General features: G+C 33.4%; 1 protein-coding gene across 2 annotated transcripts in view; it reads left to right on the top strand.

The window, feature by feature from the left end:
* Positions 1-13,910: 13,910 nt before the first annotated feature.
* Positions 13,911-23,022, top strand: part of LOC109087882 (alpha-(1,6)-fucosyltransferase-like) — an 87,411-nt gene continuing 78,299 nt past the window's right edge. For both annotated transcript variants that reach the window (XM_042746766.1, XM_042746767.1), the window contains exon 1: positions 13,911-14,083. The gene's annotated coding sequence lies outside the window, so the exon portion shown is untranslated. The remainder of the gene's footprint in view (positions 14,084-23,022) is intronic.

The following is a 23,022-nucleotide window of genomic DNA, read 5'->3' as shown; positions in this document are numbered from 1 at the left end:
CAGTGAGAGTGCAGCATTTGTACTTCTTGAATTAGTACAGTATGTATTTATATAATGTAAGTTTATATTATAACATTATGTATTTTGTATGTGTTCTGGTGTCCTTGAATGGAGGAGTGTAAGTTGAAGTCGATGTTCAGATTGTGGTTAGTCTTACTGATGAGATGCTGTTGAATTCCTGTCTGCTGGGGAGAGAGAGAGAGAGAGAGAGAGAGAGAGAGAGAGAGACATGTGATGAATGAACACACAGAGAGAGTGTATTGATCATGAAGTTGCTGTATAGCCCAGCAACTCAAAATACAACATTTGTTCGCTGTATATCTGTCTGTCTGATATTGAAGAACTTCTTTAATTGGTTTGAGTTCTGTGATTTCCCTAGTGAGTTACCTTGCTGTCTATTCCCTACACAGGCAACAGACTTCTAAGGCAGCATATTAACTGAAAGGAAACCTGAATAGTGACTAATTTGAAAGTTATCCTCGGCAGAAACCAACACCATGATAGTATTTCTCACATGAATCAAATGAGACACTCGATTTACAAATGATTCCAATAGATTTTGACATAACATGTCACTTAGCTAACAATGTAATTTTCTTAAAGGAACAGTTCAACCCAAAAAATAAATTTGCTGAAAAATTTCTCATCCTCAGGCCATCTAAGATATAGTTGAGGTTGCTTCTGAGTAAGACTTTGCATTTCATAACTTGCTCACCACTTAATCCTCTGCAGTGAATGGATGCCGTCAGAATGAGAGTCCAAACAGCTGATAAAAACATCACAACAATCCACAAGTAATCCACAGCACTCCAGTCCTTCAGTTAACATCTTGTGAAGTGAAAACTGTGTTTGTAAGGAACAAATCCATCATTAAAGGAATAGTTCACCCAAAAATTAAAATTTACTGAAAATGTACCATCTGCTCATCTAAGATCCAAGTTTGTTTCATCATTTGAAAAAAAAAAAAAAATGTAGCATTACATCACTTGCTCACCAATGGATCCTCTGGATGGGTGAATGGGTGCCGTCAGAATGAGAGTCCAAACAGCTGATAAAAACATCACAAGTAATCCACACCACTCCAGTCCATCAGTTAACATCTCGTGGCATGAAAATCAGCATATTTGTAAGAAACAAATCTATCATTAAGACGTTTGAAGTTTAAACTGTTGCTTCTGGCTAAAATATAAGTCCATAATCTATAATAACGCTTCCTCCCATGGAAAAGTCTGTCTACTTTTGTCTCTCACATCATAATCCTTCCCACATATTTTTTTTTTTTTTTTTTTGCTTATTAATGATGCTTGATCTGTGCATATTTATCTTCTGAATCAGACCAGATGACTCTATTTGGAAGCATATAAACATCTTAATAAGCATAAAATATGTTCTACACGCCAATATTGGGTAATTTAAAATGTGTTTTATAAGTTTGGGAACAGATTACATCTTTGATGCCTTGCAATGCTATTTTATGCAGCTCACTAGACTTTGAAGCAGTTTTTCTTTCATTTGAATCTACTGTAGCTTGTGTACAACGTTATTTTGAGTTTTGTAATTGGAGTATTACACTTTGTGGCACCTAAAATCCCACACGTTTTGTGCTTCTTTCGGCATGAAATGTTACATCTCTTTATGAGATTTAGCTTTTTTTTAGTGCTCGCATACTGCAAACAAATCATGTGTCTCTTTTTCTAGCGAAATCCTCTTGTATTCAACTCAGTCTAACAGGCAAACTCCAAAGTAATTACACAGAGATCTCAAAGACAAAAATAACCACGGCTGTCTCCTATCTGATGCAGGTTACCAAACGCTGGTTAATGAGCGCTCAGCTGGGCCTCTTTTCCACCGCTGAGATTCGAAGGTGAAGCTGAACAATGATTTGAGAGCTTCCCCAAGCGATTTGCTGTATGTTTTCTGAACCGTTAGAGATAATTACTCTGTTAGACATGAACTCTACTACAGGAGAGACTTGACCACCCGAGACCTTTTGAGTCGGGACTTCAAGTGCAGCTAACAAAGCCAAAGTTTTCTTTTTCATAGAACAGGAGAGAGAGAGCGAGAGGAACTTGATTAAAAATGTTTTTTCCTCATGCTTTGATGTTAATGACACTGTGCCGTGACTCTGGGCATGAGAACATGGCATCTCCTCTGAGGAGCAGATGTGATCAAAGATCCTCTCTGCAGATTCTCTGTCCTGCTCGATATTTGAACAGAGGATGAGTTAAATCCACCACCCTGAATATTCATGAAACCCACTTGTGAGGAGCATGTCTTTGAAATAAATTTACATCCACATTTGTGATTTTTACCTGTGGAATAGAGGGCTGCATTAGGACCCAACACAAATCTCAGGGGAGCGAGAGGTTTTATTTTTATGCGTTACCTTTACATTACTACATTTACTAAGTAACAATATAATTAGAATTGTGTATTTTAGACATTCTAATTTATCACAATTATTTATTTAAGGGCCTGCAAATAAATAAATATAAATGTATTAATACATCCTCAGTAAAACCTGTTTTGCACAGGCAAACCTATTTACATTTTTATCCAGTTAAGTTATGCAGTTGAAACAAAAGGTCTTTTCAATGTCTAGCGTTTGCAAATGAGCGGCATCACTCTATACTGTGACGAGGCTGCTTTTGTTCATTGGTTAATGAACCGTTCATCCATTAATATTTCATAAGCCTCGAGTACCAAACATCCTGCAACAGTTTGTTTACCAGATTAACCATATGAATTCTATTTTCTTTACATTATTCACCGTTGGCCATGTGTAGTAACTTTGGTATCTTATCAAATTTGAGCTATTGTTGAAATCTCTTCTGAAAATCTAAAGGAGTCACTGTGAGATGTTTTATTTTCTTCTTTTTTTCAGGAGAAACATCTGAGAAGGAAAAGGTTGCATTTGCAATTTCAATTCTGTCTAGGAGAAACAATTTAGAGATCTCATTTGTGACTTTTCTTCCCAAAATGCCCTTCTCCCATCATGATTCTTTCTCTTCAGCACATCATTGTTTATCTTCATCCTCTAAGAATGACAAAGTGAGATCGGTTTGTCGTCTTTTCTTCAACACGAAGAGCTTCCAGTGTTTCTTCTGTCTGTCTCTTGTTCTTTTCCTCCTCTTTCCTCTTCCTGCTTTGTCCTTTCAGGTGCATTACATCATGCATATTATTTATTTCTCCTTTTGTTTCTGTCTTTCTGCCTTTTTTTGTCCTTGTTATGTCCTCCTGACAGACTTAGTAGTGGCTCATGTTCTGCTGGGATCGTCCGTCTCGTGCTGTCAGACTTTTGAATATCGTCAAATTATTATTTTTTTATTGTTTTTTTATTCCCAAGAACCACCAACTTAGACATGAAGAGTCTGATTGACATGTAAGGCTCCCAATCACAATTAGCTTCTAATGAGAAGCTTTTAAAGTCAAATTCAACAAAGGTCCAATTTATTGTGTTACTATGAAGAAATCTTCCATATTGATTTTTCACAGGTGTTTCCCCCATATTTTGAATTATGCATTGTATTGTGTTGTGTTTTGTCCAAAATTACCAGTCCTTTTTTTTTTTCTTAAAATGTGGTGTGCTTCAGGATATCTTGTTTATTTACTATTTATTTACTACACAGACAAAACTCTGAATACCTATCATTAACCTCACAAACCCAGTGACTAGTTGTTTCTCTGAACCCTTATTGTATCCGCATGGTAAACACTTGCTTTCCCAGATGTGTTTAAGAATGTGTTTATTCATAATTGTGATGTCGACACCCTCTCAGTTTTGCTTGCTGAAGTCTCACCTCAGTACAGAGTTAGTTGCCATAGTTACCATCACACCTGTTTCTGCTAATGAGTTAACCTACTTCCAGATCCCTAATGTTTCTGGAGTCTTGCATTTGCATTAGTGCATTCTCAAGTGCTTTTCCTGATTCTCAGTGTGTCTGAGTGGGTCTCGTTGGCTATGTTAAACAATAGCATTCTGCACATTAAGAGTAGCCTTAATATTGCTTAACATTTTTTTTTTAAATAGAATGTATTCAATATACATAAACCTGTGTAATATGCTGCCATTTTTAAACAGTAGACTTAAGCACATTGTTGACAATCAGAATTAAAAAAAAAAATGTGTAGTTTAGTGTGCAACATTCAAGTTATGTGAGAAATATACTATCAAATACTGTAGGAAATGATGTGTAAAAATGCATCTGTGGGTATAAATGTGTTATATTGCAAAATATTGCAGGCTGATATTAATTCTGGTTTATTGATCACACTAATCATGTGCATTGCATTGTGGGATACAGGATGCTGTGCAGTATGCATTGTTGTATCCACCTTATTAGCGTAAAAAGCGGGTGCAGCTATTTTGTAGCTTGAATGTGCGAGACTTTCGGTGTCATGGCTTCCAGTTATTTTAGCCAAAGCCAATAGAGGCAAGCCTGCAACCATTAGCCGAAAAAGCCTAACGGCTAAAGCTAATGCTTCCAGTCTGGCAGTGCTTGGGATGTCAATTTTTTTTAATGGATGTCAATGGAAGAGAGCTTCACTACGCTGAATAAACAGCTTTTTAATCTTCAACATGTTTTACACTAAACCATACTTTTGAATTGAACTATTTTCCACGAAAAAAATGATGTTTTATAAGAAGTCACTGACTTTTTGAGACAGGTGGGATTCAGTTTACAGCACTTCTCATTCATTCCTATGGTATCTGTAAACGGCGATTGAGTGTCGTTCAACTCTGACTGCCACTGCATCCTTCGGAGGCAGCATTCCAATGCAGGAAGGCATCAAGCCATGTCCGAATCCAAATTCTTCTTTACTTCCCGTCTCCAGTGGTACCTTCTTCTGATCAAATTTTGAAGGCAGCATAGATGTATCCTTCACTGCCTTTGATATCCCACAATCCTGTGCATTCCATTTCGTGACTGTTGAGCTAAAAAATAAGGATGGTGTCAGTTTGTGTGTAAATGTATATTTCTGACTAACTTTTTGCACTTTTGATGTTATTTCTAGTGAGAAATCAGTATTAGAGTAATTAAATATTAATTTAGTTATCACCAAAACTCGTTCTATTTTGTTGTAGATCATTAAACCGTTGCGCTGCCTCAGAAGCCTGTCCAAAATCACTTTCATGAGGTGCCCTTGTGCAAAAACGCTGCCCGCAAAGTCATTGCCTCATAAGGCAGCGAGGCTGCAATTCAGCTGCCTAGGCTTTTGGACGCAGCATAAAATTCAATGACGTCAAGACTGTAATGTGGTTATTAAGGCACATGTGATCCAAGTTAGCCATTAAGCTTTCTCCAATAGTAATAAGTAATACAGACCGGCTGTGTTCGAAATGGCATACTTGCTTACTGCTTACTGCCCAGTACACAGTGTAAACTGCCTACTATTTTTTAAAGAATAGTGTGTGAAACGGTATACAATAAGAAACAAATGTTTCAGAGTAGTATGCTAAAATGTTGTCACATGACAAAACATTAATTCAGCACAGCTGCTGAGGTTGTTACCTCACAAATAAATGTACTAACCATTCTTTTTACAAAGGCTTGTTAATTAAGGATTCATACTTGTAAACAAAGCTATATTGCCCAAAGCTATATTAAACTCATTTCATAATTAATGGACTTTATATACTGAACAGAACTAATAATAATTGTGTAAATAGTAGTTAGGTGGTAGATATTTATATTTCAGTACAATAGTACAGTACATTATAAAACCGTATGCAATGTTTAAATTATCATACTTAAAAATATTATTAAATGAATGAACATTATCGGGACAAAAACCTACCTACACCTAATAACACTGTATTATTAATGAAACATTTTAATTCCAATTTAAAATATTCCCTTTATTTTTATTGAAAATAAATGCCTTGCTGATCTGATGTGTGATGGGAAAAGGACAAGTGTGGCAAAGAGTGGCCTCGATCTCGGGTCGATCGTGTCAAAATCAATCATCACACGTCTTTAATTCACTGCGCTACTGATACTAGAGATAGATGAGCATCTTTTGCAGTGCTGGTTATTGCAGCCAGACATTGGTGGGCAGAGTTAATGTAAATAGTCTCTGCCAACAAATTATTATGCTTCTTATATATTATATTACTGCAATATTTTTATAATTCAATATCTTTGAAATAATCTGTACTGTATTAAGCACTATAGAGATAAAGGTGACATCATTTGACTTGATTGGAAACGTGCTGTAGAGATGAAAGTACAATTCATGTCCTATTTACGATATAGTTTTTAGATACACAGCGATATTTTGTAGTTTACAGTAGCATGTATGTATAAAAGTGTTACATTTATAATTACTATGGAGCGCGTTGTGTTCTGGGAAACAGTATCCCATGCAGTGTCTTCAGATGCATACATCAAATTTCAGCAAATGTAGCAGGTAATCCGGGCATTCCATGCATACAGAACATTCACTTACTATTCACAGTATACATGCAGCATGCTGCAATATAGTAGGAGTTGTCTGGTAGTATGCCATTCCGAACACAGCTTCTGTACTGATTTCAGTGTACTTGAGTTATATTTAGCAGATTCTGGTAAATAGTAGGTCATCCAGGTAATTCATGCATACAGAAAACTTGCACACTATGCACAGCATACATACTGGATACTGCAGAAATAGTAAGAGTAGTATGATAGTGTGGCATTTCGAACACAGCAACCCTCTAATCTCTCTATAGTAAAATAATCTCTGATTTTAGCTGTAAAAACAGTCCGTTATAACGCTTAATACTGCAAACTTATATTTGTTTTCTATTATTTTAATTTAATATTGTAATCATAAACACAGCGTTGGTTTGTTGTTTTTTAACCAATAGCTGCTAAAATGTCTTTGTCATTTTTCACCCAGAAAACTTTGCCACACAAGAATACAGCGAGTCCAAATACTTCCAGCCTCTTGTTTTGTGACAGGATAACATGAAATCCTTCTAGATAAACTCAGAGTCTGTGATGGATCTGCCTCGAACGTTAAGACCACACAGAGCAGCAGAAAACTGTCATTTTGAGTTCTTGTTCTGGCTCTGGCTGAAATCCACGACAGATTCCAGACCCATTCCGGAGGATATCTAACACTGAGAACGCTACTCGAGGGACTGAACCTGGACTTCAGTGATAAGAGGCTGGATTACACGGGTGCAGACCACACCAGATACAGTCAGTTGAGAAGATATAGCGGTAAATAAACGTAGGGTTAAATCTGACAGGTGGAAAACAACTCAAGACAAGAAAAAATAAAGTTACTGGAAGTCAAATATTGAGTCGGAGCCAGTTTATAAAACAATAAAATATGAAATAGAGAGTAAAATACGGCTCGACCGCTCCCTCTGGTGGTCTTTCCTCAGGAAAAAACTCACTTGAAATACGTTTTTGGTTTACTGTAAATATGCTACAGTTGTGTGAAACCTGTCAGAAACATTGATTGATAGCTGTGGATGATTTGTGGTCTCCTGTCGTGTCTCATTTGTGATTGGGTTATTATCATGTTTCATTCATCTGTTAGATTTAATGCAGCGGTTGTTTCGTTTTCTTTCCAGGACACGTTTCAGTGTCATAGTAAGTGTATTTTACACTGTATTTCTGATGAACGTGCACAAAGGCTTACTATTTCTTCCGCATTCATCTCAGTACTTTGAGACCCCACAACAGTCCAAAACCTGGAGTTGTCCGCCTTTTAAGCTGTGATCGTGTTCCGTACCATACAAACGTTGTCGAAAAATGTCTTCTTTTGGCTAGCATTACATTTATCCTTCTTGGAGGAGACCAATAACCTGTACTGCATTGCCAGAAACCCATTCCAAGATGGCAGATGATGTTCAAAATGTCCATACACCGCAAAAAAAAAAAAAAAAAAAAAAAAAAAAAAAAAAAAAAAGATTATCGTACTTAGTATTCTCGTCTTGTTTTCCAGCACAAATACTAGCTAAACTTTCCTAAATCAAGATACATTTACTTTTTTTCTGAAGAATGTTTGAAAAATGAATTTTTGCTTAAAACAAGAAACAATATGTGCCAGAAGAATAAACTTCAAAGGAAAAACAAATTTTTTCTGACCCCACAAACAGCTATTTTTTCCTTCTTTTGCGTAAAAACTCACTTAAAGGATAAATATCTAATAACATTTTGCTTCTCAATTTATTTTTAATGTATCCATGCATTTTATTCAGTTCTTGAAGAAATTATTGATAAAGTATTGTTTAGTCTAATAAAAATGGCTATTTACGGACTATTTTATTCCAAATATCTGTGTGTTGGTCATTTAGAGTGATTCAAATCACTTCAGTTGCTTAGAAGTCAAAGCATCATTGGTGTGTGTGTGTGTGTGTGTGTGTGTGTCTGTGTGTGTGTGTGTGTGTGTGTGTGTGTGTGTGTGTGTGTGTGAAATGTTGCATAAGAAAGAAAAAAATATTTGAAAACAAAATATTTGAGCTGATCACATGCTGAATATAAAAGCATCAGATTTCAGCCATGTGAGGAGAACCTCATCAAGCTCAAATAATCATAAATAATCAGCTAGAGATGAAAAGATGAAAACAAAGTACTTTTGCAAGGCAACATTCTCTTCATTCTCTGCTGGTAAATTAAAGATCATATTGTTTAATATTTTATGTGCAAGAGTGAAGCGTGTCTTGAAGTGTTAAGTGCAGTTGTTTGGGCCTGTATAGTGTGTCTGTGTGTGTCACAGCTAGCACACTAGTTAGTGTGTAACCTGAAGACACACAAACAGACATACAATCTTTCCTTCTGCCTTCATTCTTGATCTTTGTTTTGTTATTTTAAACATACTATTTAAATTAGAAAAGTTAAATTAAAAGTTAAATTAAAACAAACTAAAGAAAAGAAAAAACATATATTATCAAAATAAAATAAACATTAATTGGAATAAAATATAATATAAAACTTTATTTTTTCTTCTTTTTCTTCTTTTTAATTTTAACTAGTTCACAAGCAAAGTTTCTCCTTTTAATTTAGTTTAACTGGAATGATTAGAAAAACTAAAACTGAAATATGATACAATGAATTAAATAAACCTATATAAATAATTAAAAAAAAAAAAACAAATGGCATAAACACACAAAAAATGAAAATAATTCTAAACATTGCTAAAAACTACAATATTATATCAGTGATACTAAAATAACACTCCATTATTGTATTATATAGCAAAATAACTAACTAATAAATAAAAAAAGTTACTTGAAATAAAATAAATATTAACTGAAAAAAATCAGCTAGTTGCCAAGGCAACATTTCTCATTAATCAATCAATAAATAAAAGCTATGTAGAAAAAATACTAAAAGTGACAAAAACAACTACTCTAAATCTTCAACTTCAATAGTAAAATTGCACAATATTATTGCATCATGTAACAAAATTTGAAGCCAAGTAAACCTGCATTATTATTATTATTATTATTATTATTATATAGTTTTTTATATATTAAAATATGACCTATCTATATATCACATAGTCTTATATATTGTATATTTTTGTATTTTTTTAATTTCTGTCTCTCCACTTTTTAATTATTTCTGTTTTTTATTTCTATGACTTTGGAAGACTTTCTGTTTGGTATTTCACAGAAATGAAACGATTTGTTCTCATGAGCCTGATCCAGATGAAGCACTGCTGCCATCTGCCGGCGGAGCGGAGCGGTGCATGGCAGCGTGCATCACCATGGCAACCCGCGGGAAGCCAATTGTGTTCAATCAGTCAGCCTAAATATAGAATCAGCTGCATTATTAGTCACTGCACACCTGTATGATTTCACCACGCTGCGTATATTATATTGTTCAACTCCACAGGTTAACTGAATACTGAATTATCCTTAAATGTCAGTAGAATCGACAGAAGCCTGTTCATTACTGACACCTCTTTATATCAACTATAGCGCATGAAAATGGGTTCCAAAGCTGATAGTTCCATTCTGTTTTTAAATAAATATAGAAAAAAACAAGCAATTCTCTTCATGTATGTGATACTGTAAAAGCCATATGTTTTTTTTTTTTTTTTTTTTTTTTGAGAAAGGACATTATTTTGGTTATTTTTTAATGTTAGCCTATTTATTTATGTCTCAAACATGACATAGATGTCAATACATGACTTTTATTATTATTTTTATTATTATTATTATTATTATCTTCGTTGAGCTTTCTGGTTCAAGTTTAAAGTATAATTGACTTATTTACTTATTTGCTGTGATGGAAATGATTATGTCAGTGCATCTTACTGGTTTAATTCCATGTAGGTTATAAATGTTAATTAACCTGGCATTTCTCAATGGAACATGTTTTCTATTGGATTATTTCTGCTTCCTCCTGCACACTATTTGCATTTGCACTGATTTTCATTATTTATGAGGCTCTGATCCCACAGAGAGCAAATGAGGGGGTTCATTTGTCAAGAAGCAACCCTCTGACAGCGTGTTAACACTTACAAAGAATAACTGTTAAAATTAGACTCAGTTAATCTGTTCATTATTCAGCTGAATGAAAATAGTTGAACACGTATTATAAGTCTTTATAGTCTTTATGTAAGACAGAGGAGACGATTCATGGTTTCATCTTATTATTATTTTAATTCATATTATCTGCTATTGTTTGTCAACATGTTGCATGTAAAAATCAGTGTTACTGTGAAGAGACGATGTGAACAGTAGATGGCAGTGTGTAAATATGAGCAGATCTCAGCACAGTTCACAGTTTTGCTGCAGAATTTCAGATCAATATAAGTGCATTTATTCAAGTTTTAGCACTCTAAAAGATATATAGATATAATCTGTTGAATTACAGTTTTTTTTTTATTATTATTATTCCTAATTATTCACCGTCCCCCCTTTAAGAGAACTACAATATATTGTCGTTTCATGTTGCTCTTAAACTTGATTAGCTTTTCAGATATATAGCCTATATATATATATATATATACAGTACAGACCAAAAGTTTGGAAACATTACTATTTTTAAAGTTTTTGAAAGAAGTCTCTTCTGCTCATCAAGCCTGCATTTATTTGATCAAAAATACAGAAAAAAATTTAATATTGTGATATATTATTACAATTTAAAATAATTGTTTTTAAATTTATTATACTTTAAATTATCATTTATTTCTGTGATGCAAAGCTGAATTTTTAGGATGATTAACTTATTATCTTTTCACATGATCCTTTAGAAATCATTCTAATATGATGATTCATTATCAAAGTTGGAAACAGTTCTGCTGCTTAATATTTTTTCAGAACATGTGATACTTTTTTAGGATACTTTGATGAATAAAAAGTAAAAAAATAAAAAATAAAAAAAAAATAAGCTATGTTTTTAAAATATAAATATTTTGTAATAACAATATACACTACTGGTCAGTAATTTGGGGTCAGTAATTTCTTTCTTTTTTTTAAATAAAATCAATACTTTTATTCAGCAAGGATGTGTTAAATTGATAAAAAGTTTATTTATTTTTTTTTTTGAATAAATGCAGTTCTTTTTAACCTTTTATTCATCAAATATCTTAGACAGCAGAACTGTTTCCAACACTCATAATAAATCAGAATATTAGAATGATTTCTAAATGATCATGTGATAGACTGGATGTTACATGTGACACTGAAGGCTGGAGTAATGATGCTGAAAATTCAGCTTTGCATCACAGGAATAAATTATTTTTTTTAAGTATATTCAAATAGAAAACTATTATTTTAAGTTGTAATAATATTTCACAATATTACTGTTTTTTCTGTATTTTTGATCAAATAAATGCAGGCTTGATGAGCAGAAGAAACTTCTTTCAAAAACATTAAAAATAGTAATGTTTCCAAACTTTTGGTCTGTACTGTATATGCTTTTAAATACATAGCTTGATTAAAATATTTTTAAATATAAAAGTATAACACTTCAGTAAATAATAAAAAAAAAGTTTAAGAATGTTGCTTTTAAATAAAAAACCCAGTAAAATAAAATAATAAAAGGAAGTAAAAAATAAAAATAAAACAATATAATAAATAGATTCACTGATGATTTGATAAAATTAAATGTGTACTTATTTAATTTGAAGTAATGTAAATGGTTCTTAGACTTAAGAGAAAGTTGCTCTTAAAATGGCATGTAAATTCAGATAAAATCAAATAAAACATAATTATGTATTTCATCTTTTTTTATTATTATTATTATTTTTTATTTATTTTTTTTGTCTGGTTCTTATAGACTTCAGTAAATAAGGAAAAGCATGATTGTAGGCGGTTTTTCTCTGGAATAGTGTATGTGAACTCGGAGTAGAGCATCCCCTGTGTGCTACAAACCCATCCTGACGAATAATGTGTTTCGCATTGAGTTGTGCTGGTGTTGTTCTCTTTAATGAATGATGATCTGCGAGGTGCCATCCTTTGTACTGTTTGCTGGTTCTGGCAGGTTTTCAGTTTCAAGCAATCAGCACATTCTCATGAAATATAAACACATTTGCCTTGTTAAAGGTCTGATCTGCGGTTATGCCACAGGCCCGTTTGACTCCCACTCACACTGAAACTGAACGTGTTTGTGATGTTTTTCATTGCAGTTTCTGTTCAAACTAACTAAACGATCACAATCTCAGTGACCAGAAGGCAGGCGGCATCTTTACATTTCCAGCATCACTCTATGTATTGTGATGTATTTAGTTGTTCTTTACATGACACTATTTGTCCTATTTGTGCTTTTCTCTTTAGATGATGTACACTTCAGTCCACTGAGGCCTGAGATTATTGACCAAGCTGGTTTAGAGATGGCCACTTTGGTTTAGAGACCACTTTGGACCGGAAACAAACCAGCTACATTCCAAAAACCAGCTTGTACTGTACGATACAGTGTGTTTTCTAGAAGGAATACAGACCTGGTATTTAGCTTGATGATTATTTATTTCTTTATTTATTTTTGTAAATCTAGCACATTTGCAGGTGAACATGAAATCCAGTCTTATTATCTTTTTTTTATGTAGTTTTTAGATTTTTGTACCTTATCTGACCCACTTTTACTTTGCCCTCCAAAACACACCTGGTCTGAACAAGCATCCTCCCATATTTATTTATGGAAATATACAGATATTTATTTATGGAGATGTTGTACAGATGTGATTGTAAAGGTGACCTTCAACGTCTAGATGTTTTTTTTTTTTTATCCTGCTGTTCTTACATTTTCTGTAAATTTTGAAAATACAATGATTTCTACCAGTTTGTTTGTTTGTTTATTTAAAACTAAATGTTTTTTTTTTCATTATTTGCATAAATTGTTGTTTGTTGTTGTATTTAAAGTGTTTTTTATTATTATTCCTCATTGTTCTCCTACCCCCCTTAAAGATGAAAAGAAGATAATAATGTTGCTCTTAAATAATTACCAGGTTAAATATGTATGTATTTATTTATTTATTTGCATATGTAATATTAATTTGCTCCCATTAAAGAGGAAAAGAAGATATTGCAATGCCATGGTTAATACAAATGTTACTCCTGTTTAAATAAATGAATAAATATACATGCATGCATGTAGCCTATGTCATTTTTAATTATGCATAAATAAAATAAAATGCATAAAATTTTGCTCTTATTTATTTATGTATGTATTTATTTATTTATTCCCCTTAAAGGCAAAGAGAAGATACTGCATTGCTGTACAGTAAATAAGAATGTTTTGCTTCAACAATTATTTTATTACGGTAAAATAAACCTAGTTTTAACCTAAGACCCTCAATATAAAACTCTTGATTTCCTCAGTAACACATTGTTAACTTTAATAAAGAGCATTTGAGTTGCATTAACCATTTACTACTTCGCGGATCAAGGTTAATTGGCTAATAGTATGAGATGTGATGAATCCGTTCCGTGTTTATGTTACATATTCTCCACAGACAGACCCCAGTGACAGTGAGCGGGTCCCGTGAATGATGATGGTCGGTGCGGCGCTGACATGCGCAGTGCGCGGATGCTGTTCGCTGGATGTGTGTGTCCCTCCGCTGATTTCATCTCACACACGCGCTCCTCTCCTCCATCCTTCAGGATCTTCCTCCGGAGCGGCGGCGGGGCTTTACGGTACGTGAGTCTGTTTGTGTGTGTAAATAAACGCGTTTGCAGCAGCGCGCACTGGACGCGTCTCAAAGCAAGACGCGCGTGCGGCATGTTTGGAGATAAACACACGCGGCGTTGAGATGCATGCAGCGTTTTTGTTCATTCACTTCATAGCCAGCAACGTTTTGTGGCTTCATACGGACGCGTTCCAATCCAACAGCAATCTTGGACATAAACATAGTCGTGCTCCAAATCAGCGCTAGTTTGGACATCAGAACTATGTGTGAAGCAATTTTGAAGATGATAATAGACGTATTCCAAGTCAGCAGCAGTTTTGGGCATCATATGTGTGCGTGTAGCATTTTTGGGCATCATAATAGACACTTCCAAGTCAGCAACATTTTATGACTCTGCGTCTATGATGCAGTTTATAGGTTTTGAGACGAAGCATGTGAATCAGACGGCCTGTTGCCGTGAATCTCATGTATGGATTAAACATGTTGACGTCTGGAGAAGCTGTTTTAGGGTTTTGTTTTTAGGACTGCGTGATATGTGGTTTCTGTTTACTGCCAAATGACTTCAGGAGCTGATGGTGAACACTTGTTTTAGTAAAGTGCAGAAAAATATCTATCTATCTATCTATCTATCTATCTATCTATCTATCTATCTATCTATCTATCTATCTATCTATCTATCTATCTATCAAAAGCACATGCTTTTGTTAATTCTTTAGTTAAATTCAACTGACGGATGTGCTGTGGTGCAGTAAATGTTTACTGTATTTTATTTAGCTTTCCCTATGTATGTGTACTTTCAAAATGTGACCTATTTAAGAAAACCCACAGGGTGGGACTCTATTTTATTCATTAGGAATTGATTGGATCATGAAAAGGGGTATTTATAGCAGAATGAAAGTCGTGGTTTGGAGGGAGGAGGTGGAATGTATGTGGGATTCATGATGTCAGATGAAAAAGAAAGTCAGTTTAGAGGCAGAGCAAGTTCTTACAGTTTGATGATTATAAAGTCAAACTTTTTTTCTTCAGAATGTGCACTGACATACAGTATGAAAGCCTGTTTCCACCACAATTCTGACTTGTCTCACAATTCTGAGTTTACATCTCAAGATTCTGAGTTTACATCTCACAATTCCAAGTGTATTTCTCACGATTTCGAGTTTACATCTCACGATTCCAAGTTTACATCTCACGATTCTGAGTTTACATCTCACGAGTCTGAGTTTACATCTCACGATTACGAGATTACATCTCACGGTTCCGAGTTTACATCTCACGGTTCCGAATTTATATCTCACAATTCCAAATTTACATCTCATGATTCTGAGTTTACATTTCATGATTCCGAGTTTATATCTCACAGTTCAGAGTTTATATCTCACAATTCCAAATTTATATCCCATCTCACGATTCTGAGTTTACATCTCAAGATTCTGAGTTTACATCTCTTGATTCTGGGTTTACATCTCACGATGCTGAGTTTACATCTTAAGATTCCAAATCTATATCTCACAATTCCGAGTTTATATCTTGCAGTTCTGATTTGTGTTAGTTTCTGTCACAAAATAAAAAAAGTAATTTATATATTTTAATTCTGACTAATGTAATTCTGCTAATATCTCACAAATTTTGAAAAGTCACAATATAAGATATAAACTCAGTTGCAACAAAAAAGTAAAAAAAAAGAAGTCAGAATTACCCTTTTTTTAAATTCTGTGGCAGAAACAAGCTTCCAAACTGACAAATAATAATTATTCAGAACAAGAACATTTGTGAAGAGAATAATTAGGGTTGATTTTGTTTTCACATAACTGTAAAATGGAGTATGTTTTGTTCTTCTAAAAACCGTTGAAATCTTTTGTATAAAACAGTTGTTAAGTTTCATAACGTGAAGTTAAGGAGCTGTGTATTAGTTTAGCTAAAGCCTTTTATGACTCACTGACACCTGCTGGTTACACCTGACAGATCAATCATCGTTGACTGTACTGATTGTCTTTTGACTAGATTGTCTGCATTATGAGACCAGAGCGCATATATCTGTCTCAGGATGGTAGTTTGATTTGATTTTAGCATGTGCATTGCTAATGAGTTGTTTCGTTTAATGCAAGTCAGTCTGAGAATTGAATGGAGCATGGCAAACTCTCAGTGTTCAGACAACTAATGAATAAATTGATGATCTCTTATGAAATGAACCCCACATGAGTGTATTCAGGATGCAACCTAAATCTGTTTTCCAGAGGAGACACACTGAATACTGAATGCATACGGTTTATCTGGGAGTTAAAAAGTTCTCGAGCGCATAATGAATGAGTCTCTAATGCATCTGAATCTGTGTGTTGATGTAGTTTGCTGCAGAATGTGAGCTGTTTACTCTTAGTAATCTTGTTTGGGATCATAAAAGTCTTCATTATGTTTCCTAATGTCTCCCATAGGTTCAGTAAAATAAGTACAGACTTCTAAAATAATTTGCAGCAAGATGTGAGTGTTTGGAGCAGCACAGCTTTAGAGTTATATTATATTATTATAACTCTTATGATATTTTTGCGCTGTTTAATTTTAATTCAAAGATGCTATAGCTATTGTAATGATGCACTGAAAATCGACATCTGAAAATATTTGGCAGAAATGTCATTTTTGGTTTCGATAGGGATAAAAAATAAAAGTTGTTGCTAAATATATGCACTATACTACATGTTTATTATAGTTTTAGTTAACCTGTTACTGTGGTTACTTCATATGTTTAAATAAATCTGTCTTTTTTACAGCAACTATTTTAATGTTTGTAATTAAATGACAAATAGAAACATAATTACATACCTTGATAAGTTGATATAAAAATGTAACTTTTTTGCAATTTAAATGTCTGTGTGCAACTGTTTTTATTTAAGTGTTGATTATGAAAAAAATTTATTTGTGTTTTTGTCCGTTTTATGCATTACAGTTATTTCATGTTTATTATTATTATTATTTTGGGGGTTTTTTTATTTATTTTTTTTAAGTTTAGTTATTTTTGGTTTTAGAAAAAAAATAGTAGGCTATTGTTGTCCTGGCAACTAACTAAAAATTAATTTTGGTGTATCTGTATTCATCATTTTAAATGTTAGTTTAAATTTTAGTTACTTTGTTCTGTGTTTTTGTTGGTTTTATGCATTATTTTAAATATATTTCTATTTAGTGTTCCTTATTTTTTATTTTTTATTTTTTAGTTTAGGTGTTTTCAGTTTTAGTTAAAAAAAAATTAAATAAAAAAATATCACCTTGGCAACTCACTAAACTGCTATTCATAATCTATATTCAGCAAAATCATTGCATGCTTCACACGTTCCACTTCAAATAAGTCAGCATGTCATTTTTAAACACATAAATGAGTAATTACAGACATTTGTTTATTGACATTCAGTAATAGTCATTTCCACAGATGTTGTTTGTGCAGAGCCACATGCATATGATGCATTTACACTTCTCTTAACTGCATTAATACTCTCTCTCTCTGTGTGTGTGTGTGTGTGTGTGTGTGTGTGTGTGTGTGTGTGTGTGTGTGTGTGTGTGGCCGTTTCGCCCTCAGCCAGTCGAACACACCTGTCTGTCATCATTTGAGCGTAATGACTCCATTAAACAGCAGTGGCGATGGTTAACTGTAATGGAACGTTCTGGATGGAGCTCTAGATGTGTGCTGCTTTGTGCTGTAGGTTGCTGTCACAGATTGAATGTCTTTTATTTATTGAGTGCGTTGTGCACATTCACTCTGTTTTTTGTTTTATTAGCTTTCAGTTCTGGCTTCTATATTACAGATGTCCACTTTGAGTTCACATATGCATGTTGTGGTGCCGTTGTCTCAGGTGTGGATATTTGTCTCCAGAGATGTTTGTCTGTAATGATTTTGTTTGGAGCAGGCCTTGGGAAAATTCAATTAAGAATATAAACGTCCAGTGCTTGTGCTGGGAAACCCCTCCAGGTCAAACAATAGAGGATGGGCTGAGCTGGCTGTGTTTTCTGCTGCTGTTAGAGCGTCTGAGTCTTAAGAGTTTGAGCAGAAATGTCAAATACTTGCTGTTGTTGAGATAAATTAAAGAAATGAGAATACTGTCATCGTTTGGCTTTCTTTTGTGGAACATAATAGATATGTTGAAGAATTTAGTTGTTCTTTTTCCATGCAGTTGCAATAAATGGGGACTGAGGCTTTCAAACGTCTTAAAAGTGCAAAAACATCATTAAACTTTCATAAAAGCAGTCCGTACAACTTGTGAACTATGTTTAAAGTCTTCTGAAGTCAGAAAAGTCACGAGAAGTAGCAACTGTATACATTTTGTGAAAGGAGCATTGTTTGAAATGTAATCTTTTCAAGGATTCAGATTAAACTTTTAATTTAAAATATTTTTTTCTCTCAGAGATATGTATAAATTATATACATATATATCATCAAAATGTCTTATTGTATTTATAATATTATCTACTTTGTTCTCACCATGAATATATATTTACATTTTTGTTTTGTATTATTAATAAATGTATTTAACAAAATAAATTGATTTAGTTAGTTAGTTAATTGAATATAATTGCACATATTGTTTACTTTGTTCTCACCATGAGAAGAGATGTGACTGAGATTAAAAAATATAGAATTATAAATAATAATAATATTATTTTACATTTTTATGAATTTCTTATGTTTTATTTGACTTGAGTTTTAAAAATAATAAATTGTTGCTTTGGCAACTAACTGAAATAAGTTTAATTTTTTTTTGTTATTTTTTTTTATATATAAAACCTTTTTATATTTTTTTCATATCAGTTAAAGTTTTTTTTATTTTAATTAATAGAATGTTTTAATAAAGTTTTTCTATAGTTTTAGTTTTTAGTTTCTCTAGTGAGTAACTTACATTTCAATCTGTTCCTCTAAGCTACCATACCACTAAGCTACCATATGGCTTCAGAATATGGCGCAAAAGCCAAAATGTTCCACTTTAATGAATATTTTCTGAGTTTTATCGTGCTTTTATGTCATTTTATAAGCTTGAAAGCCTGTTCTCTATTCTTTGAAATTGCATGGAAAACAGCGACCAGGACAATGCACCAAAACGTCCCCTCTTGTGTTCAACAGAAGAAAGAAAATCACATGACTCTGCTGACAGAACTTTTATTTCCGTCTGAACTATTCCTTTAAAAATTCAAGCCCTAATGTAAAAAAGCCGCATCAGTCAAAGACATCTGAAGACCGCTTTACAGCATCCTCCAAAAAGAGCTTTAAACAGCAACTTAGAGATTTGATGGCAAACGAGGAACATCACTGGAGTGACATTTCTTTGTGTGAATTCATGCCACGAGAGTTCATGTGACGTTAAAGCGTTGTGCACATATTAGCGCAGAGGGAAGGTCAGGAACAGACTTATATGAGCTCCGCTGACATTTGCCTGGCATTTTTGATTCACTGACGTCTTGTGATAGATCTTCCATGCCTTGTTCTGGACGCAGGTGATTATAGATGACCTGTTTGCTCTTTTGATGTTAACAGAGGAATTCTGAAGGTGTTTCCTCAGCAGATTGGATATTAGAGCCTCTAATGTTGCATATATTATTAATGCGGTTTCGCATGTCCTCATGTGACAGCAAATGCTCTTCATCTGAAACCTGCTGATTCTGCTCGCTAAAATCCAGGGCTTTGTTTTCATGTTCGCTCGCTGTTCCAGGATCACGCTGATTTTATCTAGTGGGGAAGAGAAGCTCCCATCTGTCTGTCTAGTGATCATACTGAGTCTCTGTGGTGTTGTCAGACAGACCTGAACTTTAAAGCTGCAACTTTTTTCTGCATCTACAAAAGGCGGGTTGAAAATACCAGCCATAAATATTCCATTTTGTTTCTGATATATTCGTTTTGGTGGCTTAATATGAAAAATATTCCATATTGGAGTGGTGAATAAACCTGATGAATAAAAAACGACATTTTTGTTCACTGAGGTTGAAGTAATGAAGACCCATGAATTTTCTTTGATAGGTCTTTGTCTGTTTTGAATCACTCACACACTTTTGTTTCTGCAATTCGATTTAAACCAGAAATGATGCTGCAAATCCTTATTAACTTACTAGCATAGATGCAAGAAACCGGAAACAACACCACTTCTGAACTTCTTATATCTTTAAACTTTTGTTAATTCCATATCCCAGCCAAAATACAACAGTATTTCCTTTACACAAAATGAAAGCTGCAGGGAATCATTTGGGAACTGGATCATATTTAAAGATCCACATTGTAGAATATCTGTCATGAAACCATATAAAGATGCATTGCACATAGTGTCATGCTTGAACTATGAAAGACAAGATCATTAATAACAATTATGAAGCCTCTGAATATGCGGTACACAATGATTAACATGATTAACCTACTCAGACGATCATAATTTAGATGTAAAAGCTCTGATTGGGATCTTCATGCTTTCATGTTGGATTTTATGTGCTGCATTATTATGATTCTGCACATTTATTTATTTATTGCTTATATTAAATAATAAACTTTTAAATATACCGTGTTCATATTATTTATTTTAGATTAAATTACAGCTAATCACAATAAAATAAACATTACATAACTTTTCCATATAGAAAATTAGGTTTGTTTGATTTATTTTTAATACTTGTATAAAATATATTACAAACTAATAAACATACTGTCTTCATATTTTTTATTTTAATAATGATTATTGATTAAGTTACCAGTAACTACAATAAAATTAACATTAACTTGAATATTAGGTTTGTTTGCTTATATTTGATATAAACAAACATTGTTTGATACAAAAAAATATTGTTTATATTTGTTTAAAATACTAAATAATAAACTAATATATATATTGTATTCACATTCTTTGTTATAATAATGATTAATACATTACCAGTAATCACACTAAAATGTTTTCTTTTATTTCTAGAGACTAAGTTAAAATTGTTTTGTGAACATCTTACCTATAGGTAAATTTGCCTTCTGACTTCCCCAGTAATTTTCCCACAAATCACAGCAGTTGAAGCTGGTGTAGGTAACAGTATTAGGTAATGTTTATTCTGTCGCTCCCCCACAGATATGTTTTTATAGAATTAGAACAGATGCTTTCTTCCTGGGAGTGTTATCTGCATAAGTTCACCTGGTTAAATTGAAAGGCACTTTGAGTATTATTTATGTATGGTAATATGTCTTTTATGTCTAAACGTCTAAATTTCTCCCACGGGAACAAATAAAGTTAACCTAACCTAACCTAGTTTACCTCGTTGCCATGGCAGCAGTTTTTGATCAAGTCCAGATGGTTTGTTGCTACATCAAAACGGAATGTCCCAACATTCCATGACCCGACAAACGCTACATTTTCCGTGAGCAGTTGTTTTTGGAGGCTGGTGTTTGTCTAGACAGCACTGGCCTGTAGATGGTCTGGGGTCTCATGTCACGAACAGCAGATTAACAGTTTCCCTCGTAATTGTGTTAGTGTGGATCTGAGCTTAATGAATATGATGCGGTCGGATGTTGCACACGCCATTTATAGGTACTCTTCTCTCTTTAACTGGCAGAGAAATGTCACTTGACCTCTTTATATAAACTCAGTGGTTTGCACTGAAATGAAAGGACGGTGAATTACACGCTCTTACATGCCTTTATTCTCAGTGATTTATAAGAGCATTAAGAGCTTTGATTTAACTTTAGTAGCAAAAATTCTGTTAAATTATAATATTCTTGTTAATAGATGTATTGATTCAAAACTGATCATCATTAAGTTGTAAATAAGATTATTGGAGTACAGTTCATTTTACAAAACAATACTATTTTAGTGTTTTTATGTCAAAATGTTTAACTCAGTGTATTACTTAAAGATTCTTTGTAATTATCTGTGAGATTTTGCACCTTTTTATAAAAAGGTTAAATGAATGCTGTTGCTTTTATGATTTAACAACACAAAAATCTTTATAGAATTCATTAACTTAATTAAGTTATAAATATTCAGTTGTTCGTTGTTAATTTATGTTTGTTCGTATTACAAAAAATCCTAATTTATACAACTTAAAATGTGCAGAATCAAAGAAAAAGACCAATAATTCAAAGCATAAAGGTCCCTAAATGTAACACGAAAACATGAATATCTCAAACGCTCATAATTTAGATACAAGGTTAAATTAAGTAACAGTATTTAATGCAATAGAGTTTATGAACTAACAATGAAGAACAGTTTTTGTAGAATTCGTTAGTCCATTCATTAATTAGTCATTTAGTTTAATGTTATGTTCTAAATATCCAGCTGTTCATTGTTAACTTATGTTTGTTCATATTACATTAATCTTAATTTAAGATTTATTTAACAATTATCAAGTATTATACATTATTTATTCATTATTGCAAAATCTAACTGAATCTGCTTTGCTAAAGTTGCAGTTTGGTTAAAAAGATTGTTCCTCTAAATAAGGAGAATCTGTATTCAAAGCCATTTTAGAGCAAATATGTAAACATTATAATGAATAGTCAATATGGAGATTCATGCTTTATGTCTCATATCGGTGCACTTAGATCAGGTCCTCTGAAAACACATGAACATGTGTAGTTCCACATTATTGATTCTCTGCGTGATTTGAAGGTTGAGTCTCAGATCAGCACCGGTGTTTGTTGTTTTGTCGTCATCGCACGAGTGACATTTGGACGAGACTGCGTTGGGTGTGTGCGTGATTGCTGATGTAATTACTGTCGAGTGCTGACACCTGTTACTGAGCACAGTGCCGGGTGTTTGCTCATCTCTGCTCCCAGCATGCATCTGAGAAGGAAGAAGATTCATTTAACAGCCCCCAAAAATCAGCACAACTTCAGAGCTGTGCACCGTTCAGAACTGAAATAAGATTGCCTTTTAAATTACAATCTAATTCTTGAATTTCAGCTGATGTAGCAAACAAAATGCAGAATTGCATTAGCATTGCTCTATC

Source organism: Cyprinus carpio, chromosome B20 (assembly GCF_018340385.1).
Source record: "Cyprinus carpio isolate SPL01 chromosome B20, ASM1834038v1, whole genome shotgun sequence".
In the NCBI taxonomy this organism is placed as follows: domain Eukaryota; kingdom Metazoa; phylum Chordata; class Actinopteri; order Cypriniformes; family Cyprinidae; genus Cyprinus; species Cyprinus carpio.
The sequence above is the reverse complement of the archived record's forward strand: the minus strand, read 5'-3'. Positions and strand labels throughout refer to the sequence as shown.